Below are 25,226 nucleotides of genomic sequence, written 5' to 3'. Positions count from 1 at the left end.
CTTCCATCAAGTGCTATTGTAATTAAATTGTCCTAAGTTGTAAAGGCGAAATAGCAGACAGGACTCATGACTTTATTCACCTATATAACCCGAGGATTGAAGGTCCATGCCTGAGAAGTAGGTATTCAATAAACACTTGGGTAGTAAACATATGCCAAGAGGAGGATCCTGTTTCAAGAATCTTTAGTATCTCTTCTGCCATTGCAATATCATTGTTGATACGGGGGGGGGGGTTGTTTTAGGTAATGTTTTGTTCCTGTGTTTATAAGAACAACACTTGAATTTGCTAACAATGCTGTCCGTGCACAGGGTTCAGTGTTGCAGAGATATTCACGTCATCGTGGGAAGGTAGAACGCTGGTTCCTTGCCTTTCACTGAAGTCATCCAAACCAGCCTTGCTCATTACATTCAGCTCTCATTGCCATCTGGTACACCTTTGATTGTCGGGGTGTGATCTCCATATTTGCGTTTCTTCTACAAGCATCAATGAATGACGTATTGTTATATTCAAAAGGTGGCCTTGTCACTAAGGCCCTCAACAGCCAGAAGGATGCCATCTTCTCATAAATCAAGAGCCAACAAATGCCAGGTAGAGAATGGGTAAAGGGAAACCCTCGCAAAGCACTTCGAGAGCGCTCTTCAGGTTATAAATATGTATTGGCAAAATCCTTTGATCAAATCTCAATCTGTGCCATTTCTCATAGTAAGGAACCATCCCACTCTCTCTCAAAAAACAGATTGAGGCACACTTAGAGCCATCTGGAAGACGATGCTGGCTGATTAGGGTTCAATCTTGCTCCATAGTGAACAGCTCACACAAAATTACACTGAATAGAGTTTCGGAATCAAGCCGCTTTTTCCCTTTTCCTTTTACAATATGTACTTTACAAATGCAGTGTGATCTCTCTTAAGACATTTTTCTCCTTTATTTCCTAGTCCCTTTTGACAGCAGTTCTTTTCTTTGCAGAGGAATAAGGCTTTTCTTTCATTGCTTCTATTCCCTTGATGACACGAAACGTTCAATCACAACCAATTTACAGTTAATGTTGTGCTAGTTTCTTGTGTGTGTTTGTCAGACTTGTCACCTGTGCCAGATTGTCGAAAGCATGCCCTAGATAAGGTTGCTACCTCAGTCAACAAGTTACATCGTGTTTATAAATGAAAATATTCTGGAAATTTTTCTCTTGCCATCTCCTGCACCTCCCACCGCCTCCTTTTTGTGGCCTGCATCTTTTACTATTGGAATTGAATTTTCTTTGTCTGACCAGTGCCTCTGCTTTATGAACATTCTGAAGACAGAGGTAGCCCTGTGTCAGTTATTTATTCAGTCAGTTTGTAGACTACATATCAAATTAATTCCACACATCACTATATGTAGGGCATCAGCTGAGAAATGCAGGCAGAGAAAGAACAAGGCAGGTCAGAGAAGGTTGGAGGCTCTGTCAGCTGACAGTGACTTTAGACTGTGAAGCACTGGCAACCTCACCACAACATAAGTTCTCAAAATGGCTCCTACTTTCTCTCCAAGGCAAGACAAAATTCAAATGCTGTGCCTTGCTACCAAGTCTATCATCTAATTTTTTTCATACTTTCTAATAAGAGAGCCTCATAAACTCTGTTTGAAAGTACAGCACAACCATAGCTAGAGTATTTGGGTTTGGGTCAAAGGAGGGACCAATAGAGTCAAGTGCTAGTTGTCTTTATTGCATCAATATTGGTGACCTAAATTATCTTGGTAAAAATAAAGTGAAAGATAAGACATAAGGGACGTACAAAAGAAAGATGCCAACCCTCCAACTCTCTGGGCATGTACTTGTATATCCAGACTCTGGTTTCCCCTTAAATCAGCAGCAGCAGGAGCTGTACCAGCAACTTTGTTGCTTTTCTTCCCAAACTGACAAGCATTGACAAGCAAGCAAACAAACAAAAACCCCCGAAACAGTTGCTAAGTCTGTAGATCACAGCATGAAGGTGGCATTTGGTTCTGTGATTAGTTAATGATACACTAGTGAGAAGCAGAGATTTTTTTTATTTTTCCTTTTTTCTTTTTTTTATTGACTATTTTATTTATTTACAATACAGATGTCATCCCCTTTCCCCATTTCCCCTCCCTAGAACCCCCAATCTTATACTCCCTCTTCCTTCATGCTTTTATACCATTTTGATTACATGCCTGTATTAAGGTCAGTTCTAGGTTGAGGGTCTAGCAATACAATAGATGTGAATAGTTGAGGAACAAGCAATAAAGTAAGCACAAATAGCCAAAGAAAAATCAAGGCATTAAATCCAGTTATGTGAACACTCCCGTGATCACTGTTTCTAAAGCTTTATCAGGATGATCAAAGTATCTGAGCCTACTTCCCTATCCTAGCCCAAGGTCATTTTCATGTCTGAAGCCTACTTCCTTGTTCTAGCCTAAAATGTAGATTCCTATCTGAAATTACTTCTTTGTTCTGGCTTAATATGTAGATTCCTACTCAAGATTACTTCTTTGTTGTAGCCTATGATTTAGATCCCTACCTGAAGTAACTTCTTTGTTCTAGTCTACTGTCAGATTCCTGCTTGAAGCCTACTTCCTTGTCTTTGGTGGATGTCATATTCCTGCCAAGCAGCCCATTTCCTTGTCCTTGGCCCATGTCAGCTTCTTGCCAAGCAGCCCCAAAGGCTCTCCATCTCTCCCCCTTTTTTATTTCGTTAACAAGATTGAGCCTGTCTTAAGTCATTCTGACAAGAATGCCTTCCTTACCCATCATGGAATATGCATTATCAAAGGCAATGTACTTCTGTCTTAGGTTGGTAAGGCTCTGTGCAGAATCCTACTCGTCCTTGGCTTGCCAGCCTGTTAATTTAATAACTCTGTTGGAAGCAGAGATTCTAATGAGAGTTAGAAGTAAAAGGTTCCAGGGTTTGTGTTCTTTGTGACAGCCTAACTTCATAAATATGTGATAGTGACAACTAGAAATGGGAGTGTTTGGGGACAGTTTTGTTCTCCGTTAAATAGTGCAAGTTTGTCTCTTGATGCTTTTACTTTTCCTTGTAACAATAAAACTCACTTTTTCTTATTACTCTGCACTGGAAAACGTGGATCCAGTCCTAACTCCAAGATGTACGTACAAAATGAAATGTAGAAAACTGAATGTCATATGTGCAAAATACTATGACTCTCTGACACAGGTTCTCGCACCATAGAACTCCCATCTCCAGAACACGTGTGCATAGGCATAACACACACACATACATATATGTATGTACTCATACACATATACATAACACACATATGTATATATATATATATACAAGTATATTATATATTCTCATATATATCCATATCCTTTTATGTGTGCATGCATGTGCATGTGCAAGTCTCTACTAAGAGACATGTTTAGTCATTTATGAAGCAGGCTTACTAACAAAGTTGCTTAGTATTACAACTTTCCTCAGGAAGTTATTATACTGTTTGTTACCTCAGTGTTTTCATCTGCAAAATGGGACAAGAATGGTAGCTGTCTCATAGTAAATGTAAAGATGAAATGATTTAATGTTTGGAAAATATTTAGAGCATATATTGGCCCACAAGAGGTAATACTTTCTATTATGTTATTTAATTCAAATTATGTTATTGTTATGTCAGATTATAACAAGAAAGACATATAAGAAAGTAGTTGAAATAACTCCTTCTTCCAACAAAGGTTGAAGAGAAATAAATTTTGTGAAATCTAAATTTATATGACTCTTTGGACCTTCTGAATGAAAAAACTAAAAAACTTGTTATGGATATAAAGTATTGCAGTGCTTTATTTAGTAAGAAAACATTGTAGTGGTCAAAGATACTCAAAATATACATCAGAAGAATGGCACAATATGTTTATATAGCAACTGATTAAGAAATATTTAAGACAGTTTTGCCTGTGATTTTGTTGCATAATCCTTGGTGGGATCATTGTTTTACAGTGGTTTTCTATCTTTTCCAATGGTGAGAACAGAAAGATAGCTCAGTTGTTCCTAGTATACTTTTAGTGAGCATTGTCGAAGTGATTTGAATGTGAAATGTTCCCGAAGAAGCATGTCTTCAAACTCTTAGTTCCCAGCTGGTGCTGCAGTGTTGGAAAGTTATAGAACCTTTGGGAGGTAGAGCCTTGCTGAAGACAGAACATCACTAAGGGTGAGGCTTCATAACTTTGCCCAATTTCCTGTCTCTTTCTCCTCCCAGACTGCTTTGAAAAGTGATGGCCTATTTCATATTTTTGTCACCATGCCCTTCCTGCCATGATGAAATGCATCCCCACTGGAACAATAAGTCTGAACAAACCCCTTCTCTCCTAAATTTCTCTGGTTCCTGATACTTTATCAGAGTATCCGAAAAGTAACTGAGATGCATCTTATGCCCTACAGCCCTCATAAACGCTTTATGGCTTTTTGGCTTCTGTGGGTGGGGAGGGCCATGCACATTCATGTTCTTGTGGATTAATGTATTTTCTACATTTTAGATCATGTCATCTATCAATACAGAGAGCTTTACTACTCTCTAAGTTGAGTACTTTTGATTCCTTACATCTGGTTTATTGCCTCGAAACTTCTATATCAGAGTCATGGGAATCAAAATATTTATGTATATTCCACCTTCAGAGAAAATGCTGTCTTTTGCCATTTGATATGATGTAACTACTTGGTGTTTTGGTCTTGCCTGTCTCTTCTCTAAATATTCACTGTTAAGTTGAGGAAGTTCTCTTCTATTCCTAGTTTGTTACATGGTTTTTCATGGATGAAAGGTGGGCGTTGCCCAATGTTTTTTTCTGCATTTACTAGAATCATCACATTATCCTTTATTTAATTAATATGATGTATAACATCAATTGACTTTCAGATACTTTTAGGGGGAAATATGCTTTATTATTATGACTCTGGCTTTTTCCATCAATATTCATGTGGGACATTGTCCTGTAATTGTCACTTTAAACTCTTTTTGGGGTAATAATGACCTCACGACCCCCCCTGTAAAAATAAATGAATTTAGAGAAGAGTAACATTGTTTTTTTTTTTTTAATTGTGAGAAAATTCATCAGTAAAACCATTTGGTAATTGTTTTTTTCTCAAAGAAAGATCCTTAATTAATAATTCAAATTCTGAATGTGTTATAAATTTGTACATGAGATACCTATCCACAACAAAACGTTTATTTGAGACTCATAATTATGGAGATTCCAGCACCCAAACAATCAGCCACATTGTCTTGAGCCTGTGGTTAAAAAAAATAAAAGTGCCTCAAAGACATGGAAAAAATGTACAGTGCCACAAAATGGCTCATCTCAAGGCCAGGAAGCAGAAAAGAAAGATGACAGGTCCCATGATCTGTTAGGGAGAAGATTCCAGTGATAGAGAAATGTCCTTCTAGATCCAATGTCTCAAAGATCCCATGCCTTCTTGGTTATACCACCCTACAATCAAGCCTTTAGCTCCCAGGCTTCTGGAGAATGTCTATCATCTATTCTTAGGAAGTCTTGTGGGAAGGAGCCTGAACACAGCATGCAGCAAACACAGAATCCCCACTTCCTCACTTCAATACTACCACTCTATTATGACTTAGGAATTTGGACCTGATTACTTTTCATGGATTCTAATCTCATCAATTTTTGTCAAAGAGGAAAAAAAATTGGGTCATTTATTATTCTATGTAATACACACTGGATGACCAAGTATATTTATTTCTGACAAGAAACAACTTCAAGTTTGTATCTCTGAGACTTGAAACTTATGGTTATGGTTTTACTTGTTTTCTGTCAGTAACAGTTTGCCATGGGCTAGATTCCAGTCCTGTGTAATTCACAGCTAGTTCCACCTCCCCTGAGTGAAAATACTTTCAGTTCTCTCCATAGAGGCACAATTTGATAGAGCCTGAACTCCAGCATGCATACCTGCTCATCATAGTGCCACATGGCATGGGAAAATGGTCAGTGGAATTATTCTTGGTGGCTAATCCTCCCTTGAGACTTAGTTATGACTGTAACTATACACAGTAGTAATTATAAGCCACATTTTAAAAATCCAATTAAATCCATGCTGGAAATATCTGCAATTTAATTTTAGCCAACTAGAATCTTACAAGGCCATGGACACTCTGATGCCAATAAAATAAATACAAAGGCATAATGGAAGTGTAGGACTGAAAAAAGACTTTCCCATGCCAGTTGAGATTAAATTATCTGACTCCTCAGATATTCTAAAGGTTCTTACTGCAAGAACACGACGCTGGACTTCTTGAAGACTCTTACAAGGTATTTTCGCACATCAAGGACAACAAAGGTGAAGCCTTGCTTATGCCATGATGTACCATCAACCTTAATACAAGAAAGTCTTGTACCCCAAAATATGGGATTCCAATCCCTGCTTTTGCCACCTTTAAGATTTATAACCAATCCGTCAAATACAACCAATCTCTAAACCTTAATTTTCTCATTGGATATTAATAACTTGATATTTATTGTTCATTTTCTGCAAACTTTAAATACATTATCCAATAACACTTTGATATGAGATTTAGCATAGTTCCCTTTAACTTATTTTTTTTCTCGAGTCAGTGTCTCACTGTCCTGAAACTCAATATGTAGATAAATCTGGCTTTCAACTCACAGAGATCCACCTGCCTCTGGCTCCTGAGTGCTGAGAGTAAAGGTATGTGCCAACAGGCTTATCTTAAAGGAATTCTTTTACAATTAAAGATGGTAGTGACTTTCCTAGGACATATTATCAATTACCTGATGATAGGTCTTATGCAGTTTATATGAAAATAAATGTACGCATGTCTTGTATACTCTGAAACATTACAGAGAAACCAGTCTCTATCAGATAGAGATGTGAGAAAACTGTGGGCTCCCTAGCAACTCAAAGGACCATCAGACTGACCACAGCCAGCCTGTTCTGCTCATTGTGACACAAGTAGAGGAGGAAGGATGGTGGGCACCTGCACACAGTGTGGTGTGATGGTTTCTTCTTCTTTTTTTTTTTTTGTATTTAATAATTATTTTATTTGCTTATATATTTTAAGATAAGATCTTGCTTCAGGGACTAATCTTTTTTTGTTTTTTTGGGGGGGTTTTTTTCTTCTTTCTATGTATTTATTTATTTATTTATTTATTTATTTATTTTGGTGCAATGGTTTCTAAGATTCATTAACACAGGAGTCATGAAGTAAGGACTCTTCTTGGAAAATGGCTTGTCCTGGGACTTAAGTCCGGATATGATCCAGGCCGAGGACAGAGTTTCAGGCTCTGTTCTTCATTAAGATTTCTAGGTAATTTTGGCAGAAGCGTTCTGGAGTTTTAGGTTTAGTCCAGTACTACTGACTCTTAAGGAAGAAAGCTACTAGCCAGTTTGCTATTATTATTTTATGTGTCTTTATATTCAAGCATCAACAGGAAAAGGAATGAAAGAAAATGATATTTATGTGACATAAATATTGCTAGTGCTTCCAGGACTTTGATGGGCTGTATACTTTACTGAGTACCTTTAAGGTGTTTTCTTACAAGGTCAGGTCTTGACTAAGAGAGAGGGACAGCTGGCTACTTCAGTTGAGATTTACAAGAAAAGGGAAGGCCTGGGAGTGAGAGGACAAACTTGCCAAGTTTCCTCTTACCTATGTACAATTATACCAGGCAGAGACCAATAGCAATGCATTGCTTTATGAGATGACTGTGGTCAGACATTGCAATAGTTTGGTCAGCTTGGAATTCAGCTAAAAGAACAGGACGCTCTGACGTTTGTGAGCAATTATTGAGGTCTGAACCTATAAAACAGATCAAAAGGCAGCATCAGATTGAGACTTTATTTTTGGCTCTCTCTCTCTCTCTCTCTCTCTCTCTCTCTCTCTGTCCTTTCTCTCTCAGTCAATATTTCTCCCTAAATTTATTCATGGGAATACTATGACCAGAAAATCCTGAGGTGGCACAAATTTTAAGGTGCAATTGAAATCCAAGTGTCGTCATAAGCAAATTTAGAGGCATAGATCCCTTGATTCCTCTCAGTTTTAAAGGGTAAGGGGTGGTAAGAATCTTTTGTAAAGGGTCTAACATTAAGCATGATTAGTTTTGTAAGCAATCTGTTCTGCACGACAACTTATGAGTACTTCCCCTGGCTTCTCAAAGCAGCCACTGGAAGCACATGTACACTTGAGTGTTTCTAGGTTTCAGCGGCCCTCGGATGGCGTGTCAGATTGGGCCCATGAGTGCCTTTTGCAGACACCGGCTACTGAAGATGGAGATAACTTACTGTTTCCCTTCAGTCTCTGTCTTTGTGGGTGACTGCTACTCAGAAGCTCACAGTATAAATTTATTCCCCCTCATTTTGGAGGTTCTGAAGTTTGAGACCAAGGCATTAGCAGATGTGTTGTCTAGGAAGGCCCAGTTTTTATCCCTAGAGTGTGCCTTTCAGCTGGGTTCTCACTGGGCAGGTAGCTCCCAGGGTTCCCTAGATAAAGCACCTAGCCCAACTGCACTGACATGGCTCCACCCTCCAAAGTGGCACAGTGGTGGTTTGAACGTGAAGCACTGGGAGTCCCTGCTTTGGGCAAGTTTTTTTGTTTGTTTATGGATCATGCTGTGTCCTGTGAATCTTTCTTTCTCTCTTGTCTGTAACACTCCAATTGGAGCTCAGGCAGACTTCTTAGATATTCGTTTATGCTGCAGTCCTACCGAGGCACCAATGTCTAACCACGAGAGGACCTTGTCTTTTGTTTGCAGCATCTTTGGCATGCTCCAAACTATTATATAATTCCTGGGCAACTCACACATTCTTTGCAATGTGGGAAACAGGTTGTACCACCGTGTGCTGAAGTCAGCAGGCGTGGGACAGATGGATCCCCAGTAAATTCTTGAGGAGAGGGAGACAGCTTGGGTTCTATATATTCCTCTAAGCTAACCGGTGTCAAGCTGATGCTACAGATCACTCTAGTGTGCTAACAAATGGTCCTTATTAACCGAGACAGAGTGACTTGGTCCCTTATACTCTGAATGCCAGGGTCCCACATCTGCCCTTTGTTAACTCAAGTAAGAATCACTTTAGCTTCTCTGTTGCTAAGGTAGAGAAGTCCAGGTTGAGTGATAGGCTGAGGAATAATCAGGGTTTACCTTTAGTATCTTGGGATTTATAAAGACCCCAAGATTTAAAGGCTTTAGGGAGATAGAGAACAACACTCTTCCTCAAGTCTCACCAAATATGATCAACCTTCAGGGAGTCCAATGTTTTCAGTCACAGGTAACTTGGGGGGTCTTCAAAAACCTTTCTGTTTCATATAACACGGTTTTCCTAGCTGGTAGGGACTACTTTTGAGGACATCTGATTTATGTCACTTGGTTAAATGGATTGCGTTTTGTTTTGTTTTGTTTTGTTTTCCTTTTCAGAATCAAATGAATTTCTCAGCAATCCAGTTGTTTTTCTTATCAAACTTTAAAACACCAGCTCGGAAAACGTTTTTGGTTATGTGATCGAGGTCACTATTGTCCTTTAGGTTTCCATCTTCTGTCCTTCAGGATGACTTCCTGTGTTTTAATTGACGTTCACTACCTTCGGACTGGACGGCTCATCAATTTCTAATCCCTGTCATGTTCTGGTTAGGATCCCACTTTAGCCAGATTTACCCATCATGTTATTATATAATTCCCGGCCCACTCATGCATCCTTTGCATTGTGGGGAACAGGTTGTACCACCCCATGCTGAAGTCTTAGAAGGGAGATGGAATAATTGCTTTAGTCCGGCGGAGTTTATAGTGCTTAAAGACAGATATGATTTGATGTTTTCATAGGCTATCTATCTTACTGCATGAACTCTGAGGTGCTATGTTGCAAAGAGTTTATGTATTTATTCAAGTCTGTGGCTTTCCATTTGGTTCCTGGACTACAAGAATCAGTCCATTCTGGGAACTTGTTAATCACACACGTTCTCATTCTCCTCCCTAGATCTGCTGAAAATAAGATTTTGAACAGTAGATCCAAAAATCTGCTTTTCATAGAGACCCGATGACAAAGTTGGGGAACCACTGTTCTAGAACTCACCGTGCTTTGGATGTGGCAGCCCACCAGAGAGGGATCTATCCTTTAGAACTCATGATTCAGACTAGCTCTCAGTTTCTTCTATTTTCTCTCCATATGCTTTTCTGTGCTGTCTTGGAGCACATACTCTGCCAAGGATTTGATGGATGCCCTCTTGTGGCTGTGAGAATTTCTAAATGTACAACGAAATCCTTTGACCTACTGCTCCCTTTCTGGCTTCTTATCTCCCTATCATTCTGGGAAAACTCAGCCTTAATGATCCGACATTATTGGAAGCAATGTTCACCATCTTGTTCTCCCCACACAAGTGTTCCTTCTCTCTCTTCTTGTTTATCATCACTGATCTCACAGCAGGACTGGACCCAGGGTCAGCTGCGTGAATCATTTACCTCACAGGCAAAGTTAAAGGGGCGGGGGGTGTAATAAAATCTCAGTAACAAAACAGTACTTTAATGAGATATATTTTAATTAAACTCTTTGTAAAATTATTCATGATGAGCTGTATGAAAATTCTAAAGTTACTATGACAAGGCTGGGGATGTGGCTCAGGGGTGACACACTTGCATGAATGAGGCTCCGGGGTTCAACTCCCCCCCAGCACTGTCTTCCCACCACACACCACCAGAATACAGTTAACTTTGTCATGATTAGCCATGGTGGATCTTGAGGCAAAAGAGAAAATCGGTGGTATTAATCTTGTAAAATTTATTTAAAATTTAATCTTTTCATGGATACTATGCTAATGTTCCTATTTTTAAAAAAATAATTCATAGGATTTCTTTACGTTAATTGTTACAGTTTTGGTGGCCACTCATTGTGTTACTAAACAAAGTGTTCTTGCACCAACTCTGAAGGTTAGAGCACAAAATTCCTCATTTGCTTTGTACACCAAAAGAGTGTTTCAGAACAGGACCCCATCCTCTTCCCTGATAACCTAAATCTTGCTAGTTTCAAGCAAGAACCAATTCTATGTAATGATTTCACAGGCATCAAGAAAAACCTGTCAATCGTTTTTTTTTTTTTTTCCCCATCAAACTCATCTTTTTTTCTCTGTATTAGCTTTCCAAGGCATAATTAATACTTTGACCAAGGAGGAAAAAAAAACACCTGGGATTCAAGGGTTTCAAAGGTGAATATTATGAACCCAGACATGTTCCTTATATTGGCTCAATAAGAGATAGTGTTCTAGCAGAGTAAGTTTTCTGGGTAAAAGCAAGGTGGCCCTAGAAAGGGGGAGCTTGGAGGAGGTTGGAACCACTGCCTGTCCCAGGGCTGGGGACAATCATCTGTCTTTAGCAAGAACATAGCACTCCACGCCATAACTCTTGTTAGGGCACCACTTTGTCATTATGCTCTGGATGAACCTTCAATTAGATTATACTTTTTGATTTCAGAAATTGTCTCTCTCTTTCTCATACACACACACACACACACACACACACACACAAATCGGGCAGCCATTTTAGTCTATACTATAATTGACCTCCTTCGCCAGCTTTTTATTCATTTCACAATACATTTGGGACAAAACAGACTTGTGATGTCATTGAGTAAACCAAAGCAGCATTTGAAAAGGTGGGAGGCTGGGTTGCCTTTGTAGTATGTTACCTGGCTGTAATCGCAGCTCTCCAGAAGCTTCTAAGGCTATGAGATGGGTGCCTCAAATGCAGATACACAGAACGGCACATACAAAGTCAATTCCACCACCACATCTACCCATCAAAACAAATTGACAGTTCAAACGCTTTCTTAAGGCATAGCAGCACCACTTCTTTCATACATTTCCAAACCAAATGCAGCATGGAGCCACAGCCAGACTCACGGGTCTTTGAAGACGTGAGAGAGCTCTGTGCACAAAGTTACCTTTCATGCAAAAATTCCAAAACCCAGTCTACAAACATGCCCTTCATAAATCACCAAAGAGGCTCTTTGGTTGCAGCACTGCCTGAATTAAAATTGTCAGGACTCTTTTCCTTTTATAGCACTCAATTCAGTCTCCTTTAAAGTTCTGAGAGCTGTCAGATTTCTAGAGTTTGAACTCCAATAAAGAAACATGATTTTCTTTGTATTTAGGGGTTTACAACAGAGAGTGTCAAGCTCTGACCTGTTTTGAAAGTCGCCTGAGCAGGTTGGGATTCTATTACTATAGTAACGGAATAAGATTGAGGTTCTTAAGGATAATTTTTTCTAAGAGTTTTCAAGAGATTTCTTCTTGCCATTTATGGGTTGAGAGAATGATCATGTGTAAATTTATGTATTGTAAAATTATCTGTCATTGGAGTGTTTAATTTTTTATGCTTTTATGGTCTAGAATGAACTGTAACTGCATGGAGCTGAATGAGGAGTGTTTGGGAGACTTTTGCACCAGTGAACATTGTTTTGCTTTTGTGGGGTTTTGTGGAGTGTGCCAGTCTACCGCCAGACAGGGGGCAAACTTTGTCAAATGTGTGGTGACTTCATTTGTACTCAGACGATCACCCATGTGATATGCCAACCACTGAGAGAAGAAAACAAGGGACACATTAGCATATGTCTCTGTCATTAACCTTGAAAGCCACTCTGCACACATCTTCCAGAGGACGGTGCACACTTCCTCAGTCACTGGGCAAGTGATCCACCCAGTGCAATACAGTGGATTCCAAATTTGCCAGGCACTGTAGGAGAGGTAAAAGATGGAAAAGATAAAACTAATTTTGATGTACCTTACAGAAAACTCAGCAAAGGAGTATCGGAGTGGGTGACATAAGGGAGGGCCTACCATGGTATTATGCACACACCCTTTACTTTTCTGAAGCCTTCAAACACTTGGAAAGTACCCTCTAATCACATTACTGTCCTGGATAACATGAGTCATAAGGATAAGACGCCAAAGTTTTCCAAATCACTTTGCACCCTAATATATATAAATAAATCATGAAGCAGCTTAGAGTAATGGGATGTTAACAGGAACTTTTTATTCTAAACGTTTTAAAATGAGTTCCAAGCATCATCCTGGCAGAGACGGGAGAGGAAGTTAATGTTTACAGGTTTGCATGCATACACAGGTTCTGTTTGGTTCTTCTCTCCTCCCCGAGCTTGTCTGCTTCAGCCTTACCTGCTGCTGCGAGTGAGTCAGTCCTTTCAGTTAGATACAATTTGCAGCCCCATTATCCAGTCTAATCGCAGCAAAAAGCAACCAGAAACATTTCCCCCAGAGTTGCTGGCACAGGCACATATGAAGCTTGCTCGTTTTCATTTCAGTTACCATGGCATTTCCTCAATTACCTCACGGACCTGAATCATTCTTCCTCAACACTGTTTTCGTCCTGACTGTCTGGAAGACACAGACTTGTTTTTGTTTGGAGGTACTCAAGGAAAACCCATAAGCAGGTCTTGATATTATGGTTCTCTTAAATGTTGGACATGCACAGAATGCCCTTTGAAGATTCAGTCTACCTTAGGTTGACTGTGAGAGCTAGCTGGTCACATTATCACTGGGGTCACTTATTTTCAAAAGAGGTATTGCTAGGGAGCATCCGCATTTCACAAATGTGGAAAGAATACCTCTAAAGGTTAAATATAGTGGAGCCATAACAGATATAACTGAGAAAAATAATGAAATATGCAGACTCCTGTGATGTTTGTAGGAAGACATGGAGACATGTGCATCTCCTTAATCCCTCCTTTCTCTTGTGCCTGTTTCAGATGCTCTATCATCTCCACAGTAGCCAGACTAGGATTCACCATAGGGGAAAGCTGTGTTTTTAAGTGTATCATCGAAAAGCATTAATCAAATCTGCAATGTTTGTCCTTAGACAGATATTTGGCACAATATTCTACCCTCTGTGATGATAATAGCGAAGTTGTAGTATGCATTAAAGAAACATGTGAACCAGTCCCCGACACATAAATAAATAAGAAACATTTAGAATGTAACACTACTTGCTCACATAGCAAGGGATGAGGTATGGCTTTCAGTAAGAAGGAAAGAAATTATATAATTAGCCCCGACTGATAGCTCCATAGTCAAGTCATTTTTTTTTTTTAATAAAATTAGCCTTTGGAGGGAGGCCATTAATGGAGAAAGAAATAAAATCAATGATCATGACAATAATTATCTATTTCCATTAAGAATGCATAGGAATAATATTTTAAATTCCCTCTCTTATTATCTGACTCCTACCAAGCCTTCCTTCTGCACTGAGTTACTAAACATGTTTTCAGTATAAGTGAAGGGAAAGACAAGGAAAGCCTCTATCCATCTTTGCTATGTCAAACCTCTAAAAAGGAGCCAGGCTGGTTTTCCCCAGAACTGACGAGAATGCATTATTTGTGATCGCACAGTTGGTTATGTAGTCTCTTCGAATAGGTCTGTTCTGATAATATTTATGAAAGACCACAGGTTCCTCTATCTGGAAGATCTCAGAGGAACCCCATTGTCTGAGCACACTGAAGCTTTCTCTGAGAAAACCTTGGCAATGGGAAGCACATTTGCATATTTATTTATAACAACTGTCACACTTCTCTTTTCCCCTCTAAAGAAAATAAGTCTTTAATTTTCTATTGAACTTGTTCAGTTGACAGAAAATCTCTTATGCAGCAGCCTCATGCTTAAAACATGAAGCAGGAGCAAACTACCAACACTATATGGAAATCGTCTGGAAGAAAGCTCTTTTCTGGTTTGAGTCATTTACATTGGAAACACAAACATGATCTTATTGAAAGAAGTGCTGTACGAACGGAATGACTAAAAGAGATTTTAAGCATCACCTCTTCGGAGTCCAGAGGATGTGGTAGGAAATTGAAATAGACACATGGTGATAATTTTAGAAATGGGCTTGCAACCCAGTTGTGACAATATTTTTTTCCATAGCATCTTCTAAGGTGATGTATTTTTTTAATACTGGAGAATATTAGAAAACTCTTAAAGAAATATATTCTATATTATCTAAACGTCATATGCACATATGTATATATGCATATATGCATATAACTTTGTGTTTTCTCCTTTAGACCCGCCCTCTCTTCATTCCATATACTTTGAAGCCTTAGTATCAGTTAAGTCAGAAGCCCACAGTGACAACAGCAAGAACTCTTAACCCAATTCATTTTTGAGGAGGTTTAACTGTTCCTTTCCTCTCTTGTGCCTATCCCTAAGGTTGTGGAAGAAACAGTAGAGAAACAGGGTGCTTTTAAGCTATCCTAAAAGACACATTTCAAAAGTGTTCTGGGATTTTCATTTAAAGCGATACCCTGCAAAACAGACTTAACTTGTGTGAATAGGTCCTGGCTTAGAACTTTCTGGAAGAGAAAAGAAAAAGACTGTGCTTTGGTGTTAATTTGTGTTCTGGGTACAGATAGGAGATTTTTCTTTTCTATGTTCTTTTCTTTTGCTAACTCCCAAGCTGGTCTAGAGTTATTTCTTAGACTGTACAGCAAATGCATTATATGTCTTTAGGTTGTCTTTGTAAATGTCTTTGTAGTCCTTCATTGAGTACCCTGTGCTGCTAAGCACTGTGTAAAGTACTCAGGGTTATACAAAGAGGTTCAAGACTTGATGCTCCATTTCAGCTTCCAACACAGGTAACAAGACTGAGTTAATGGCAACTTAAAAAGCAGTGTCTTGCTTAGCACGATATGAGCTGTCAGAATAATAAGAAAATGTGCTGGGGCTGAGTTAGGGAAATGTCAGTGAGTGAAGTAACATAGGGCTGCTTATTGAACGATGTTCTGAACAGGGAATGATGGAGGGACAGATTTCTTTAAGTAGACAAAAGTGTTTGCCAAGACATCACAAAACTGGAAAGTAGTGAGGAGACTTATTTCACTTTTATTTCATGTTTATAAACATGACTGACAAGCAAAACATTTCGCTCTAGACTAATTGTATTAGCCATAGAATTTCCTTCCAAAGCAATATATTATTCTGGATTAAAAAATGATAACCTGAAAGCAAACTATCTTTTCTTCAGCTTCTTACATTTTCTGAACTATATTCTTTTCCCTCCGATGGTTAAGAAAAAGTTGGTATGTTAAGTATATTAAACTTTGTTGTTGTTTGAGATAGGATATAGTCTATCCTGACTTTATATTCACTATATAGGCTAAGCTAGCTCTGAATTCCTGAGACTTCTGCTACAGCTTCACAGGTCAGGAGTCACAGGTCTGTCAGCTGATACCACCCCCACCCTCTAAACTGTTTTAAATGCTATTAAGCAGAATAAGAGTGCCAGTATGTAATCTTAACTAAACAGATTAACTAAATAAAACAGACCTGCTATTTGATAATTTATTGTTCCAAAATTTAATACCATGATGAAGAAGGAAATATACATATTCTTAATTATGTCAAAATAAACTTCTTTAAAAGCACCTTAAGCTTCTCAGGTATATAAAAATGCAGGCAGGGACTTATGATGTAGCTTAAATGTAGCATCTTAAAGTCTGTCATGTACCCACATGTCAACCTTGGTTTAGTAAAACCACTGTGATTTTCTTCTGGCCAGGAACCAGACTTTCGTGTAGGAATTATTCCTACACAAATAAAAAAGTCTGGCTTCCTTGAACTTTATTAGGATTATAATTTCCATGACACATTACCAAGACGATCATATTGTCAAACAGTTTTGTTCTAGTGTGAGAACCACAGAGATCACCACCCAACCCTGTCACATGACAGTGAGGACCGTGAGTGGCTCTGCTTCACTGAATACACAAATGCACTGGGTCCTTCCCAGAATCTCCTCTCTATAGACCTCCGTGGGTACTCACACTTGCAGTGCTTTCGTACCCTCCAAGATATGGCAGAACTTTGGTTTCTTGGAGCCTTCTGTACAGCTAAGGACACTGACTTATAGACCACAGGGCTTCCAGGAGGTCAACTCATGAGGGAGCAGCTTAAACCAATGAATAAATGAAGGTGCCCATGATCAGTGTGAGGCCAGAATAAGGGCCAGCTTCATTCTATTTTCAAATGAAATTCAGCTCTTTGATTAAAATTTACATTTACAAAAGTTCATAATAAATGTAGAGATAGGTAACATATAAAACTTGCACGCCAACGTTTTCCTTTTAGTGACCAAGGTGCTTATTCATATAGCAGACTGAGGGAAACCCCATGATAAGCATGCTTTTCCATACAAAAGATAACACACAAGATCATCTTAGTTCTTAACCAGAAACTTAAATATAGTGAAGTAAATTGGACTCAGATGTTTCAAACTAAAAGTGAAAATTTCTGCTTGTCAATGAAGCTATAATGTGTGTTTTAGCAATCTTGGGGCCAATATTTCATTCCCTTATGTCAAATTAGATACTTTTCCCAGGCTTATTATTGAGTAGCCCTGGAGAGTGATTGTTTTTAAAACAATTCCTCAAGGAACGCTAAAACTATTTCTGTGTAGACTTGATCATTGTCTTACCTTAGCAGAGAGGAGAAATTTGGTCATGTTCAAGTAACGTTAAAAGATTACCGTCTGCTAGCAATTGAATAACTAGATTTGGAAAAAAAAAAAAAAAAAAAACGTTAAAGTTGGTTTGTCATCTGTGAGTCAGGCTGAGGCCAGACCACACCTCTAAATGTAGACATTGTGGTTTCTTCTAAAAGCCATAGATTATTCATTGTCCATCTTCCAGGTGGATCCTGGGACTGCAAGAAAGAACTTGCTTTATTCTCTGGTCTGGGAAAGGACAGTGTGTCTCCTGTCTCTGAAACCTCATGGAGTCCAAGGGATGATGTACTAAGGGACACACCTGATGAACAGATTCGTTGGCTGTCCTTTAGTAGATGGTATCAGGCCAGGAAGAAGACAGAAGGATGTTGCTTGAGCCTTAGGATTGAGGTCCCTAAGATGTAGCTTGTAACTTGTTTCCTGGAGAGTTCCTCTTTTCCCTGTAAATCATCAATAAATATGATGAGAAACCACTAATTATAATCCCCCTGGGGGAGAAACATGTATTCACTCAGAGGCCAAAGTCTGGTTATACTGAGAGTCAACAGGGGACAGTAGCTGTGCCAAATTGAGAGCTCATTTCCCTGGAGTTATCAACACAGACACAGGAAAGTGTCAGGGAGATGCACCCATGCATGAAGCCAAACAAGAGGAACCCCAGCAAATGTGTGAAAGAAAGCACCTTTGTCTCATCTCAGAAATATATCAAAGACACTTTGAAATTGACTGATTTGTGGGAAGCAAGTAGGTAGGGTGCAAAGGATGATTATTCAGAACTTTAAAAGAAAAATGTAACCTTATTTTACAGTCAAGTGTATAATGATATATTTTTTGTAAGAAGTTCCCGAGACTGTTCATTCCAGACTGGTGAACATAGTACCTCATCATTCAGCAGATCATTATCTAGAATATCAAGGATGATTTTTTTTTTTTTTTTTTTTTTTTTTTTTTTTTTTTGGTTTTTCGAGACAGGGTTTCTCTGGGTAGCCCTGGCTGTCCTAGAATTCACTCTGTAGACCAGGCTAGCCTCGAACTCAGAAATCTGCCTGTCTCTGCCTCCCAAGTGCTGGGATTAAAGGTGTGTGCCACCGCCGCCCGGCAAGGATGAATTTTTTATATAAGTGCAAGGTAACTACCTGATGGCAGTCCTTGCTTGCAGGAAGAGGACAATAGCAGTGCTTGCTGGCCTGATGAGTTCTCGTAAGAAGATGAAAGATATTCTACTCACTATTGCTCACCTCTTCAGGTGGACCGGCGAGCAGATTAAATTCTGCAACAAGAGCAGGAGAAGTTTGCAAAGGAAAATGTATCAAGAAGAATGTGCTGTGAGAGGTGGTGAGCCTTGGACTATACCAGAGGACGGCTGTTTTTATTGCGGACGGAGAAGTGCCCATGTCCCTTTGTGAGATTTGTTGTTATCCTGCTATGTGTTTGAGTTTTGGAGCAAGGCAAGGGCATCGTTCACTCTGGTTGAAGTCGGAGAGGCTCCTTTTAGGTTTGTGACTTGGTATAGAGCTGTTTGTCCCAATAACATTGTATGAGTGCAAAGAACAGAGAGGAAGTTAAGTTCCGGTGCCCCAAGGGACTCAGGAAGCATTTAGCTTTTGAAACTTAACATTTCAACAAAGAGTCTGTGTGTGTGTGTGGGAGAAGGATGTTTTCCTGGGTCTCAAGGGTGAGATACTGGACTTTCCACTAACCAGGCATGAACACTCATTGAAAATATAAAAGCATATAGCTGCTTTGTACTGCCGCATTCAAGAACCAGGGCACAAAAGCTTCACATTTGTAAACCTACAGGGAAATCACAATGTTACATTGTGTAGGACAACCCCCAAACATATGATGATTTCTTCCTTATGTGTATTCATTTAAATAAGAGATCCAGGGAACCTCAGACTAGCGGAAGCCCTGGAATCTTTAAAATAAGGGGAAGGGGCATTTCTTGGAACTCTATGAAATTCTTTCATGGACGAGTGGAGACTAACTCCTAAATCTTACCTTTTCTTTGAAAAAAAGATATTTTTAAGCAAAGTCTGGGGGAAAAACACAATATAAATGCTGGATAATCTGTCAGCTTGTGACTTCTCATCTTATATTTAATTCAACATAGTTGACAAATTATATATCTTCATAAATTATAAAGCACTGTCCCATATGCTATGGTTTTTATGCTTCACAACACTGAAGAGTATAGCTTGACAATTTGACCTATTATATGAGTCCACCAAGAGTCATAAAAATTAAATGATATCACCATAAATGATTATACAATGGATTAAATTTAAATAACAGATCTTTAAAATGGTAATTTTACAGTGGAGAAACTGCCAAACACTACTTTAACCAAGAGATCAAGGTCAATATCACCAATGAGGAAACAGATTAGCACTATGTACCACCTGATATTATGTGATAAAGAACATATATTGTCAGTTCTGGAGAATTGTTGCCAAATAAACATGACCCTAATTGGAGGACACTCTATTAAAGATTGTCTAGAAATACACAAAGTATCAAGGCCGTATAAGACAAAAATACTAAAGAACTCTCACGGTGGCTGAAGTGATGGCTCTGCCGTTAAAAGTGAGCACTGCTCTTGTGTTATCTTCTGGCCTCTGAAGTCACCTGCACACGTGTGGCATATACATACACAAACACATATATGCATGAATAAAAATAAATACTAAAAAATTTAAAAAGCACTGTCAAGTGGTAGGAGACAAAGACACCATGGTGGTTAAATGTAGTTTGAGAGCCAATTTCTGTTCTCTGAAAGGACATTGGCCAGACATGTGGTGAACTTGAAATAAAGTCCATCAATTGGTGCGTTGCTTAGTTTTTCTCAATTTGATATAAACTATAGTATAGTACCATCTGGGAAGGGGGAAGCCCTGGGGGCAAAAGTGTCCCTGTCAGATTGGCCTCTAGGCAAGCCTGTGGTGATCTGGATTGATTGATGATGACATCGGAGGTTGTCAGCCCATTTTGGGAAGCCACCCCTGGGCCAGGTGGTCCTGGATAGTGTTAAGTCAGTAAGATGATCAAGTTATGAAGAGGCCATGAGCAGGGTTCCTCCATGTCCTCCACGTTCAGTTCTGTGCTAGGCTGCTGCAGCCTTGCTTTCCCTTCATGATGAACTGTGGTAGGAATGTGTAAGCCCCAACCTTCACCTACCCTTCACTTGCTTTTGGTGTTTTATCGCATCAGTAGGATGCAAACCAAGACATCATGCAACTGTATCATCACCAGTGATACAATGATGATACTTTGTGAGTTTTGTACTTCCGCTGTTTCAGATGTTAACATCTGGCAAAACTGTGAGAAAGATGTACAGGGGGAACCGCATGTACTCTGGTTACATTTTTGTTCAAATGATCATATTTAAAAGTGAGAGACAAAATAATATTTTCTCTTCTAACAATGACAGTGTTTAACCTCAATTTGGCACTTTATATAAGCTTCGAAATTGAGTGATTAATCTACACTAATAAGGTATTATTTATTTAGACAAAAGATCCATTAATCATAATTATTTTACTGATGCGCCTTCTGTGTTCTCTGTGTTCTACCATAGCATTGCGTGGAGTTAAAGACTCCTGGCCTTGGATTTGGATAGATCAGATTTTAAATCTCAGCTCTTCTATTTTCCAATTACATTATCACCAAGTTCCCTATCTGAAAATAGTGATAAATAAGGATGTGCAGATTGTGGTAGGATGGATGACACCAGTGTGTACAAGCCCTCAACCATGCTAGGTGCAGGTTCCAGGTTTTGAACTATTGTCCAGTTTAACTAAAAATGCAAGAAGCCAGTGAGATAGCTCAGTGAGTCACAAGCCTGGTGACCTGTGCTGAGTCCCTAACAACCTCCATAAAGCTGGTGAAAGAGAACAGACTCAATAAACTTGTCTTCTGACCTTTACATATGTTCTAGGGCATGAGCACCCCCACGACACAGATAAATACACACACAAGTATATTTTTATACACACAAGTATTTTTAAAACATTGAAAAGTGAGGTGAGAAAAGTACCCCTGTGGGTAAGTTCATTCTTTCATCAAATGACAGTTAAACTGTTATTTCTAGCAGTTTAAGTGAACACGTTGCTCAGAAACTGCTTAGAAGATACTCATTACTGGTTTGTCCGGGAAAGAGCATCATTTACAAATTCCCTAGGGGTATTTTGGAAAAAAAAAAAAACATTAAGTATCTTTTACCTATAACCGTGCCACAGAAAACATCTCAGCTGTCACCATCACATCTGGAGTCAGTTGTGTACTGTCCTTAGAAGGAACAGGGAGGTTGGGGGGGAGGGGGCTGGCAGGAAAGGCTCTGCCCAAAGCCTCACCGCCCCCATAACAGGCAGCAGAAAGGAAACCAGGATTGCAAGCAGGGTCCAGGGAGGCCTGCCCCGAGTGGGTGGAGAAGGCTTTAAATACTTGGGAAGACTCTTCAAAGAACAATTAAAAACAAGCTCCAGTGGTGGGAGGTGAGACCTGCTGGCCAGCTCCTGCTTTCTTTCCCCAGGGTGAAATTCCCAGGCTTCTGGGTCTGGTGGAGCACCCTTGGCAGTGCACCATGCTGCATGTTCCTTTCCCCTTTCCTGGGGCTCAGAGTAGTGGTTGAGAGCACACAGGGTGAAGAGCATCTGGCCCTCCTGAAGTGCAAAACGATTTCAAGTCAGCAGGTGGGGGTTGGAGGTTTATGAAAATAGCAAGCTCAAGTTCCCTTGGTGGACAGCTCTTGGCCATGGGTGCTATTCAGTCCCCATGTTATACTGCTGAGATCCCAAGGGCTTATTACAGAACGGTTCATAAACAAACACACGCTAAGCTTCGTCCTGGGGAATAAATGATGAAGTTGTGACTTGGGGGTTGGATGTTAGAGGTAAGGAGGGAGTTGTAGCTGAGGACTTGCTATAATAAACGAAATTCCAGGATACTCCCATACTTGGCCAGAAGATCGAAGGCAAGTCCATGAACCATGAATATGTTTTCAGGCACCAAATTAATAAATTTATAAAAAATTATTGTGAACCAAGGATAACAAACAGTCTTCCAGAGTGGCCAACTTTCTTTAAGATGACATGAAAAGATGTAATAAATATTTTTGGAGAACTGGTGTAGAAGATAACTTCAATATGCTTTTTAAAAGTTTAATAATGACAGTCCCAAGGAATCATTTATTCAACCATTTCACATACATGTTTTATGTGCCTAGCAATGTGCCAGAACTATACATAAGCCAAGAGTCAAGTAGCTTATGGTAAATATTTTTTTAAACAACTTTATAGTTTTCCCATTATAAGAAAGCTTCTTATAATATGAGCACGGAGAAAATTCCTTCTCAGTATAAAACTTAATCCTATAAATCTGAGGAACAATTCTGTCACACAATCTTAGTGAGTTTGAGTGCTGGACCCCAACTCCAAGGGAGTATGAGCAATCAAGGGTGGGTTGCATGCGGCAGCCTTGTCTGGGCAGAGCAGTAAAGATGGAGGCTGCACATCCTTTGTGGTACACACGAAACACGAGGATGTCCGGTTCTCACTGTGAGGTCAACCCAAGTGAGATCCTGGGAAGTGAATGTCACACCACTGGGGCGGTCCGTGGCAAGAGAAAAGCATCCTTAAAGGGAAAGAATCATAAAGATTTCAACTGATCCTTTAACATACAGGTCCAACTTGTCCGATGGGACTACAATGTCACAGCAAGGAAAAGTTTTAGCAGAAAGCGCAGAATGAGGGGATGTGATATTTGTGACAAAGAAAATAAAGATTGGAAGTGAGAAGGAAAGGTGAACTCTAAGGCAGGATGGAGAGCCCCTCCTTGTCCTGCTTCATCTCATCATGACTTGGTGCTGTCTGTGGCATAAGCTGACCTCCAATTTCATGTGTCCCTTCACTCTCCAGAGTCCCACCCCCACCCCCTCAGACACAATAGTCAGAAGCTTTAAAAGGGCACAGATTCAAGAGTTGACACGAAGGGTCATGACAGATCATCTCTGGCCTGCAACTTTAGATGAACAGCAATTTGGTTAGGTATGAGGGGGGCACAGTGTGTAATGGGGATGTGGCTAGGATGTGCATGTTTCAGGTCATACAACGGAAAATTTTATTGTGTTACAGTATATTCATCCTGGGATAATAGTGATTTGGATAATTGGTAAAACAGTGATTAGATCATTTAGAATTTTTAAGCATAATTTGCCAGGATGGTTCATGCAGGATGAGGAAGAAGGGGATCTGGAAGATTTTTGTTGGTGAGCTTGGTTTGAGACAAAGTCTGTCTCTTTTTCTTTCTGTGTTCACATCTTGGGTCTCACCCCAGGAAACTTGTTTTTTTTTTTCCCCACAGCAATCCAGTATTCTCTGCTTCTATCTTCTACCTTCCTTCTCTAGACTTTTACAAGCTTTACCCAATTCATGAAACTTTCTCTTCTCCTTGCTCTTCTTTTCACTCATGGCTTTCCTGTTTTAAGGATCACACACCCTTAATTCTTGAGTCCAGCACATAAAGCTTCAGTTCTTAGTTTCAGTTTCTCTCTCTCTTCCTCTCTCTCTCTCTCTCTCTCTCTCTCTCTCTCTCTCTCTCTCTCTCTGTCTCTCTCTGTGTTCACTGAGCCCAGGTGCCGTAGTGATGGATCAGTTTGTCCTTTTGTCTGTGCTGTGTGTTCAGGGCATTCTTAGGATCAGCTCCAACTCTGATGGAGTCACATGGAACATAAAGCTGTGCGTGGCTTTGTTACATGCTTCTGGGGATTCGAACTCAAGTCCTCATGCTTGCTTGCATAGCAAGAGCTCTTACCCACTGAGGCATCATCCCGGCCCCAGTTACTGTTTTTTGTGACTTCTCTGGGGCATTTAACACTATCCTTCTCTAAATTCTCTGTCACTGTTTAGATTTACCTGCCTGGATTCTCAGTTCCTCACAGGAATTTTATACACACACCCTTCACTGTAACTGGTGAGAGACATTTATTACCTTCCCCTACTCACCGTGGCCCTCACAGAGGTGCCCATCTCATGTTTGACCTCAACTAAGCCACATATACGTCTGGATTTTTCAAATGTACTTGTCTAGGTAAGTTCTTTCTCCGAAGTAAGAAAAACTCAACATATTTGAAAACGAGCCCTTTTCTGTGCCTTTCCAAATAGAAGTATTCCTCCCATCGTGCTTACCATGATGGCTAGCTTGGTGAAACCATCACCAAGTGACTCAGACTCAGAGTTTGGTTTCTTAGACTCACCTTTGATTGATCACAGCCAAACTCCAATATCTCCCAAACCTCATTTTTCAGTTCCACCCTTACTTCTGTATCAGTTTAGATTCTGTATGTTGTCTTAACTCAGAATTTTAAAAATAGTTTCCCACATGACTTTCTGTACACTGCTAGTTGATTATCTACTATTCAGCCTGGGTGAGTATTTAAAATTTCAAATCTGATATAATTACTTCTATACTTAAATTCCCTTTGGTGGTAACTCATTGTTTAATGGCTGTTTATGAGTTACTGTGCTAAAACACACCTGATGTGATGTACCTTCTAGCAGACTGCTACCCCTCCTGTACCTACAGCCAGAGCCCGTGGTTCGTTCACAAACTCTGGAAAAGCTCACAGAGTAAGCAGTTCAAGTCTAGGATCCTACAGGCTTTTGTCATGTCTCAGAAGATAGCCTCAGATGACCGTGAGTAATTAGGCTTGATATTTCGTTTTCCACCATCAGCATACAACTTGATTTATACTTTTGT

The sequence above is a fragment of the Arvicanthis niloticus genome, chromosome 3 (assembly GCF_011762505.2).
Source record: "Arvicanthis niloticus isolate mArvNil1 chromosome 3, mArvNil1.pat.X, whole genome shotgun sequence".
NCBI classification, from domain to species: Eukaryota; Metazoa; Chordata; class Mammalia; order Rodentia; family Muridae; genus Arvicanthis; species Arvicanthis niloticus.
Note: the sequence above shows the minus strand (reverse complement) of the source record.